The sequence below is a fragment of the Danio aesculapii genome, chromosome 6, assembly GCF_903798145.1.
Source record: "Danio aesculapii chromosome 6, fDanAes4.1, whole genome shotgun sequence".
NCBI lineage: Eukaryota > Metazoa > Chordata > Actinopteri > Cypriniformes > Danionidae > Danio > Danio aesculapii.
Window position 1 is genome coordinate 51,742,758 of NC_079440.1, and position 9,279 is coordinate 51,752,036.

Here is a 9,279-nt window from a genome sequence, read left to right on the forward strand (position 1 = left end):
TCCACATGTACAGTGCAGGTCATTACGCCTGTCGATCCACTTCCATATTAAGATATTTCATCTAATTCGGTACTACAGAGAGTTCAGGTATTTAAAAACAAACACATTTTTTTACAAATATATACAGTTAAAGTCAGAATTATTAGCCTCCTTGTATATTTCTTTCCCAATTTCTGTTGAAAAGAGAGGGGATTTTTTCAACGAAAACATAATAGTTTTAATAACTCATTTCTAATAACTTATTTATTTTATATTTGCCATGATGACAGTGAATAATATTAGATAGCATTCAGCTTAAAGTGACATTTAAAGGCTTAACTGAATAATTAGGCAAGTTACAGTGATTAGGCAAGTCATTGTATAATAATGGTTTATATAATAATAATGGTTTGTTCTGTAGACAATCAAAAATATTGCTGAAGGGGGTTAATAATATTGATCTTAAAATGTTTTTTAAAAATTAAGAACTGTTTTTATTCTATCTGAAATAAAACAAACAAGACTTTCTCCAGAAGAAAAAATATTATAGGAAAAAAGACAAGGGGTCTTTGTTTTTTTCCATTTTCACTTTAAAGTTTGGTATCACTTTATTTTGATGGTCTCTTTAATGCATTTTTTTAAATTTACATTACATTGCATCTACATGCCAACTAATTATCATTAGAATATATGTAGACTGTTAGGTTGGGGTTGGGGTTAGTGTAAGTTGACATGTACTTGCAAAGTTTCTTTTAGTCAGCTAAATGTCTGTTGAAGGAGCAGTATCAACAGATATTAAGCAGAGAGTCTACTAATACTAATACTAATAAGTTTTAATAAAGTGCTTTTCAAAGTTTGTCATTATATGCTAATATACCAATAGGCTTCTTTAACTTGTATTTCAAATTACTAAATTGAATATATTTCTACAATGAATATCTGAAAGTATTTTTTTTTTAGTTATTGCATTTTAGCAACAAAAATTATTTAACTATAATAACAATATTTTAATACCTTTCAAAATGTATTTTATTCATGTAATGACAAAGCTTCATTTTCAGAATCATCATTTCAGTATGCAGTTTTCAATGGCAAAGGATCTACCAGAAATAAGATTAACATGCAGATTTTCTACACCAAAGCAACCTTTTATTATTATTATTATTACCAATTTGACTATCATTATTGTTGTTATGAATGCTGAAAACTGAATTTAATTGTGGAAGTTTTTATATTTTATACTTCTCCCTTCAGGATTCAACACTTATTAAACCATATTTAAGCAGGACTCTATTGCCCCATTTGATTAAAACCAAAGTCTCTTTAAGACAAGTCAATTCACACGGTGGCCATCTTTGAAATGCCTCTCGGGCAGTATGCTCAGCATTCTGTTTGATTGGGGAAACATCAAATTCTCCAAAACTGTTTACCAAGCTTATGATTACATAACATTTTTGGAATCATTAACAAAATTAAACAACAACCATCTCATAAGTTTCGTTTTGAAATGTACGAATCAAACAAAATCTATCTGCTATTTCTTTCAGATTGCCGAAGCTAATGCACACTCAGAACGTAACGAGATCACGACACCAACCTTATTTATGGCTGTTCTACACATTATCATTCTCTGAATAATGATCATCTGATCTCGCTGCTCTTCTGAAGTAATTCACAACTTGGCCTTGAAAGCGAATCTGTTTACAAGTTTGTGCGCGTTCGAGAAGTTGCTATCATGTGATGTGCAATTTAACAGGACGAACTGTACCTCGTGTTCGTTTCATACAGAAAGCATGTTTGTTGATCACATAAACTGTCATAAGAGCACACGTTTGGTCTAAGCTTCTCCCCCAGCAGAAATGAGAGTGTATAGGGATCGATGATTGGCTCCTATACTAGTAGGCGGGGCTTCATTCGCCATATTGACCGCTACACTTTTCGCCATTTAAAACTATAGTGACATGTTTTGTGTATAATTATGTTTCGATAATCTTTGTTAAAACACAATTCAATGCTTCCATGCCATATAACACTGTTAGTCTCTTTCTAAATCAATCAATAAATAACTGATTTTAGATGATTTTACCCAACTTATTTAGCTAAAATTACTTTTTCAGATACAATTACTACAAAAATCTTTAATAAAGTATCTTATGCTCACCAAAGCTGAATTTGCTCAATCCCCAATACAGTAAAACCCTGAAGGAACAACCAACACTGACCCTTTCAAACATGTGGCATCCAGTGTTTCTTGTTTACGACTGTGAGATGCCAAACTGTTTCCATGGTCATCAACATCTCCAATTCAAGATGTTCTCTGTTCTCACTCCCTAAATGTGTGTTTACATGGCCTGGTAGACCAAAGAGCCTGTTGAGTAGGTCACTAGTACAGATCAGCTTCTCCTACCCAAACACTGTCTTTCTACAAGAGAAATGGCATGAGAACTTGGATCCTCTTTAAAGGCCAAAAGACAACCTGTTGTGTTCAAAGATTGAAGTTAAAGTATGTCAAGTGTCTGGAGAACATCACATCCACAAACCTGGCTTTCTATGTGGCAAATGACCTGAATAAACATCTGGCCAAACAGCGGGAAATGTAGGTTCGTTTAGAGACTTAAAGGTGCCATGAAATTATAATAACGTTTTTTAGATGTTAGTATTATTAGATTGTTAGTATTTTATATAGTTAGTTTTTATATATAATTATATATATATATTATATAATTATATATATATATATATATATATATATATATATATATATATATATATATATATATATATATACATATAAATATAAACTAGTGACAAAATTCAAAACACTGAAAACAAAACAAAACACTGACAAAATTCATGTTTAGAAGATTTAAAACTGATATACACGTGTAAAGCTTGGAGTTCGTCACATCCGCCTATATGGATGAACGGTTTTATTCACGTCACCTCATACTACAGTTTCTCATCAAATTATGACCAATCAAATGCTCTCTAGTGTCTGACATGCCCCGCCCCCTTTAAGCCGCATCGCATGTGATGTGCTTAAGCTCAACCAGTCTCACTGGCGAGTGGTGATAAAGCAAAACGCTACTGGTTGTTTTATAAAAAGGGGAGGAGCTACAATATGTTCTACCCGCTCTTAACGTTTCGGTTGAGATTACGTCAAACAATGAATAAAAATGCATATTTCAAAGCCCTTTACTTGACTTTAAACTCTTAAAGTGATGACTATAATGTTGATTTTAACTGCTGCACCTGCAGAATTTGGTTTGAAAACTTATTTTATTAATTATTACTAAATTGAAAAAAATGATTTTGATTCTTAAAGAGACAGTTCACCCAAAAATGAAAATTCACCTATAATTTACTTTTTCCAATCCTATTTGAGATGTGTTTTTCTGTTGCACAGATATTTTGAAGAATATTAGAAACAGATTCTTTTTTTCTACTTTGCAAGTCACTAGCTATGTTTCCATCTACCTAATTTTATGCCAAAATATCCATCAATTACCATTGATGAAACGCGAAGAAGCGCATCAATTTAAAAAAATGCACATAATAAACGTATGCGCATAGCAGAGTAGAATAAACTTTTTATTGGATAAGAAAAGATGCGCATAAACTATGATGGAAACACTTTTACTGAACAAATTCCAGTATGCGCATTAAAAAAGGTCATGTGATGTTGTTATAAGATCAAGTGATGATGAAAATGTGTGTAAATGGACAAACCAGCAGACTGAGCACATTGTAAAACATCTAAAATGTTGTTTTGGTCATTGTAAAATGCCTTAACCGTTTTAGTATTAGTTTTATTGTATTATTAATTACCTCCAGAATAGTCAAGAGCATCTGTGCGCCACGTCTCACGCCTTCAAACGCCACCACACGTTCATTGCGTGTCAGCATCATCTTCTGAGGCGCAAGTCATTTATTAAAAAAGAAAAGATTTACGCAGCTTCTCCTACCGCAGCAAATTTAGTTTTGGCTGTTGATATTTGGTGCCAGTTTATCAGGAAGTGACGATTTTGTTCTCTTTGGATAGAAACACTGCTTTATTCACCTGTGTTTTATGTGATATTCCAGTTTTGTGCATAAAGTTAATTCACAGTTTTGGATGGAAGGGCTACCCTTTACCAAAACTTTTCAAAATACATTGTTATGTGTTTGACAGATGAAAGAAACTGGAAGCACTTGATGATGAGAAAATTGTGAGTAAATTTAAATTTAAATGGATAAGCAAACTACAACACAGGCTCATTGTGAATACGTACCCTTGTATACATTTCTGGAGAGCGAGAATTATGTAGCCAGAGGGATGTATGGCTGCATTTGGTCTTTAAAATGAACACTACAGAGAAGTATGACACCGCCAATGGCTTCTGTTTCCTTTTTGGTTGGTCGGTCGGTCATTCAGTCAGTCAGACAACAGTGGCCTCTGGTGGATTTATGCGAGAACAGCAGGTGCGGATGGCACAGAGAGGAGTTGAACGTGACAACGGGGTCGAGTACAGTGAAGAACGGTTCCAAAAAACAGGTAAGACAAAAACAGAAGCCAAGAAACAAAATAAACAAGTAAATAACAGGGTAAAATGTGGTAAAATCTGAAAACGTGGTAAAAATCCGGCGATGACTTTGCTTTTTCTGGATTACTTTTAAAACTGTCGGTTGGGTTTAGGGAAGTGGATGGCAGGGTCAATCGGTGCTTCTGAAAACACTATTGGTTGGGTTTAGGGAAGGAGGAGGGTGGATCAGTCGATCGGTCAGTCAGTCAGTCAGTCAGTCAGTCAGTCGACAACAGCCTCTGGTGGATTTACGTGAGAACAGCAGACGCGTATGGCACTCGCGAGAGAAATTTGTGATCTGAAAAAGTCTACACAAAGGCCACTGGTGGATTTGGGAAAACAAAATCTGCAAAAAGTAGCTCCTGAGATGTATTTCGTGGTCTCTTGAAACGTATACACGGGTACATATCCATAATGCGTCTGGGTTGGCAAACTAAGAGGAAAATGCAACATCGTTATGGTTTTCTGTGAACCCTAAGTGGCAGGTCATATGACTAAATTGTGTGGAGTCTGGGCAGAAGTTGCAAATTGAAATTCAACAATGACTTAAAATATAGTGAAATGAGAAAATCTGAAATGAACTCTTTTCCCTTTTGAAGCTTGAAAACTACAGCTTCTCTTCATTACAAATGTATAGGGAGGGGGAGGGAACAAATACCCCTGGGGTATGTATAATTTTGGGCTTGACTGTATACACAATATAGGTGACAAATAGGCAGTAAAAAGATTTTTATTTTCTAAAAGACCATTTTCAATAAGAAAATCTATATATTAATGTACAGTAGTTTGAAGTCTGATGTTCAAGAAAGGGTCACTATAACTTTATCAGTTCTTTCATTTTTATTTTTGTTAATACTTTTTACCGAACTGTACCATAAAAATGCCCTATGGTGTAACATGGTAAAATGTAAGAAAATAACAGGTAATAATAAACAAACAGCATGAGAGCGATTTATCGTCATTGTTGGACATTTATCTTCATATAATACTATTTTGACGTGGACTTGTTCGACATTTTCAATAAAAAGAGGTGTCAAACTAAAGGATAACATAATTTAATTTTATAGTGATTCCAAAAAAATAAAAGGGTACATGTAATGGGCTTCAGTCACATAATCTTGAATAGTGTCCATCAACTAATTACAGTTTTCAATGGAATTGCTGCATTTAAAATTAGCATACACTTCATTAGGTACACCTAGTACCTGGTTGGACCCCCTTTTGCCTTCAGAACTGCCTTAATCCTTCGTGGCATAGATTCAACAAGACATCGTAACTTTTCCTCAAAGATTTTAGTCAATAATGACACGATAGCATCACGCAGTTGTTACAGATTGTCGGCTGCACATCCATGATGTAAATCTCCCATTCCACCACATCCTAAATTTGAGTGCAGTCATTGTCATGTTCACGAAACCAGTCTGAGATGATTTGCGCTTTATGGCATGGCGCGTTATCCTGCTGGAAGCGTTATCCACAATGTCATAAAGGGATGGACATGGTCAGCAACAATACTCAGGTAGGCTGTGGCGTTGACACGATGCTCAATTGGTAGTAATGGGCACAAAGTGTGCCAAGAAAATATCCCCCATGCCATTACACCACCAGCAGCTTGAACTGTTAATACAAGGCAGGATGGATCCATGCTTTCATGTTGTTGATTTCTGACTGGTGAGTGTGTAATAGTGTCACATTTAAGGACATGGATTTCATTGACAAAATAATCATGTTTCAATGTTTTTAAAAATATATGGTTGAAAAAAACAGCCCTTTGTAAAATTAAGCCTAAGGTATTTATGAATGATTTTACGATTTTCTTTTTCAATTTTAAGAGCTGTAATTTATTGGTGTATGCTTAAGAAAGTTAGATTTGGCTCAAAAAAGTAAAAAGAAATATTTAATAACACAGAATGTTTTATAACAAGAAATCCACGCAAGACAAAATGTTTAACAATTTACTGTATTTTAAATGATGAAAATACTAGTTATAGTAACTTGTGTCATGTGAAAATGCAACATCACATCAACAACCCAACAAAAATTGCCTATTTAAATACATATATATATATATATACATATATATATATATATATATATATATATATATATATATATATATATATATATATATATATATACACATATATATATATATATATATATATATATACACATATATATATATATATATATATATATATATATATATATATATATATATATATATATATATATATATATATATATATATATATATATATATATATATATATATACATATATATATACATATATATATACATACAGTATATATATATTTATATATATATATTTAGATCAACGATGAATTGTGAAAATATCTGCATTTTTATTATACGTTGTTCTTCTCCTGCTCTGATTAGTTTTTTCTCTGATTTGTAGATCAATTTAGATAGAAACATATGCCAAATGATTAAATAAAAACATGAATTAGGCCAAAATTGTAAGTTTTAAAACACTTGATAATTGAGATGTTTTTTAAAAGCTTTTTTTGCCATGTATGTAGGTCCCGCAGTCCCAGTCATTCATTATAATAGCACGGAAAAAGTTAAGTTTGTGTGTGTGTGCGCGTGTGTGAACTAGTTCTTTCATAAACATCCTCAAAATAGAAGGATAAAACATTCTGGAATGAACAAAAGAAAATGCCATGCATGTAAGCTCCACCGTCCTTACAAAAAGTCAAAGCAGGCCTTCCAAGAATGTGCAAACCCGTCTCTGTGTACTGTACACTAGTCTGTCCCACACATATAATGCCTTGTAATGACTGGTACTCATGAATCAGTAATGAGTGATGTAGGAAACTGATCTGCTTCGGTCACGTCTGCCTTATAACACACAGAAAAAAAAAATGAAGAAGCAGAAAAAAACGAGCACAGACAGTTTGTGCAGATCTTCACGATATGAAAAATATGGAAGGCATGTCTGACCTGATGCTCCGTCCCGACCAGCGTATAACTGGAGGTAATATGAGTCATGTGTGCATGTGTGCTGCAGCTGAAAGAACCGCTACGGCCCCAAACGCAACCGTAACATGATGATCCTGAAGTTTGAAAGCCCCTTTAAGCCCCCAAAAGAAGGGACAAATAGGATTGTTGGTCACCCTGGAGTTATAGGTATTGTCATACATCTTCAAACGCACCCTGTTCCCACTTTATATACTCACTATTAAAATAATAATCTTGATATAATGCTTTTATTATGTATGCATAAATGTTTTTACATTGTATTTTAAATCTTATTGTTATTACTTTTAATATTTATTGTTATATTACTTAATAAGGTTAGGGTTATGTTCATTTAGTAATTACATTTTTAGTTACACCAATTACGCCTAAAGGAATAGTTCAACCAAAAATTTTAAATTCTACCATCATTTATTCACCCTTTACTTGTTCCAAACCTGAACCTCTTTTTTCTGTTTAACTCAAAAGAAGATGTTTTGAGAAATGTTGAAAACCAGTAACCATTGACTTCTATTGTATATGGTTTTTTTTCGATGGAAGTCTAATTATATTCTTTTGTGTTCAACAGAATACAGAAACTCATTAAGGTAACCACTTGGAAGTGTCTAAACAGTGAGTAAATAATAAATTTTGGGTTAACTATGCCTTTAAACCAACTTTACGAACTTACTTTCTCATATTAATAGTGTTTTACTGTTTAATATGAGCACAATAAGTACATCACATCTATTTCTTGATGTCAGTACATAATTGTTAAAGCCACATAATATAAACTGCAACCTAAAAACACTTGTGTTTGTCCATATTTGACTCAGAACTGAGTTGAAACAACCCAGCATTAGTAGAGTGTATGTAATTACATGCATACAGTTAGGTTCTAAAAATGGTTAACTTTTCTGTATGTAGAATACAATAATGAATCTAAAAGACTTCAAAAAGATCCACTGCAAATGTTAAAATCAGCAGTTGTTTTTTTTTTACATACACAATGTACTTTGAAACGTATATGCACAAAGTGTGATATGCATTCAAATGTTATTAAAGTGTCCTACCTCTCTCCTCCTCCTCCTCCTTCACTCTCTTCTGACTTCAGAAAGTTACTCGGATGATGCCTTGATTTTAGGTTTCAATATTCCACTTTTGCTCCAGGGTTTAATCCTGAATTGTGGACCGGTGTGCTCTTGTCAGCGGTGTGAAGCGGCTCCTGTTGTTGGGAAATTGATTGCTGTGGTAGTTTGAGGCAGAAGTGCTCAGTCTGAGAGCCTCCTCTGTGGACGAGCTGCCGCAGGTCCTAAAACCTGACTGCTTCAGGATTTTACGATGTTCTCTGGAAAGCCCAAGCTAATCTTTACTGAGTAACAGATATGCTGATTTGCACTGCAACATGAAACAAGACAAAACAAACAAGAAAAAAAAAACTAGATTAGATTAACTCTTGTGCTATATTGAAAGTCTACTTGAAATTATACATAAAAAAAGAACAATTTAATGGTCAAAAACTGCTAAAAATGCTGTGCTAAAAAGCTGTTACTTGACTAAAAATAGGTTTATTTATAATTCATATTTATTTTCAGCTAAATAATATTAAATTGATGTTACAATATTATTAATAATTTGATATTAATTATTGTATTAACTATATAGCTATTTTATTATTTAATATTGTTTTTAAGTTTAAAAAAAGTCAATGTAATTTAAAGTGGGAAAAATATATAATTTGATTTCACATTTGATGT

At 33.1% G+C, this 9,279-nt stretch overlaps 1 protein-coding gene across 1 annotated transcript in view; it reads right to left on the minus strand.

Moving 5' to 3' along the window:
- ngfb (nerve growth factor b (beta polypeptide)) overlaps window positions 1-8,877 on the minus strand; it is a 53,376-nt gene extending 44,499 nt beyond the window's left edge. The window contains exon 1 of the mRNA XM_056460476.1: window positions 8,596-8,877. The gene's annotated coding sequence lies outside the window, so the exon portion shown is untranslated. The remainder of the gene's footprint in view (window positions 1-8,595) is intronic.
- Window positions 8,878-9,279: the final 402 nt, after the last annotated feature.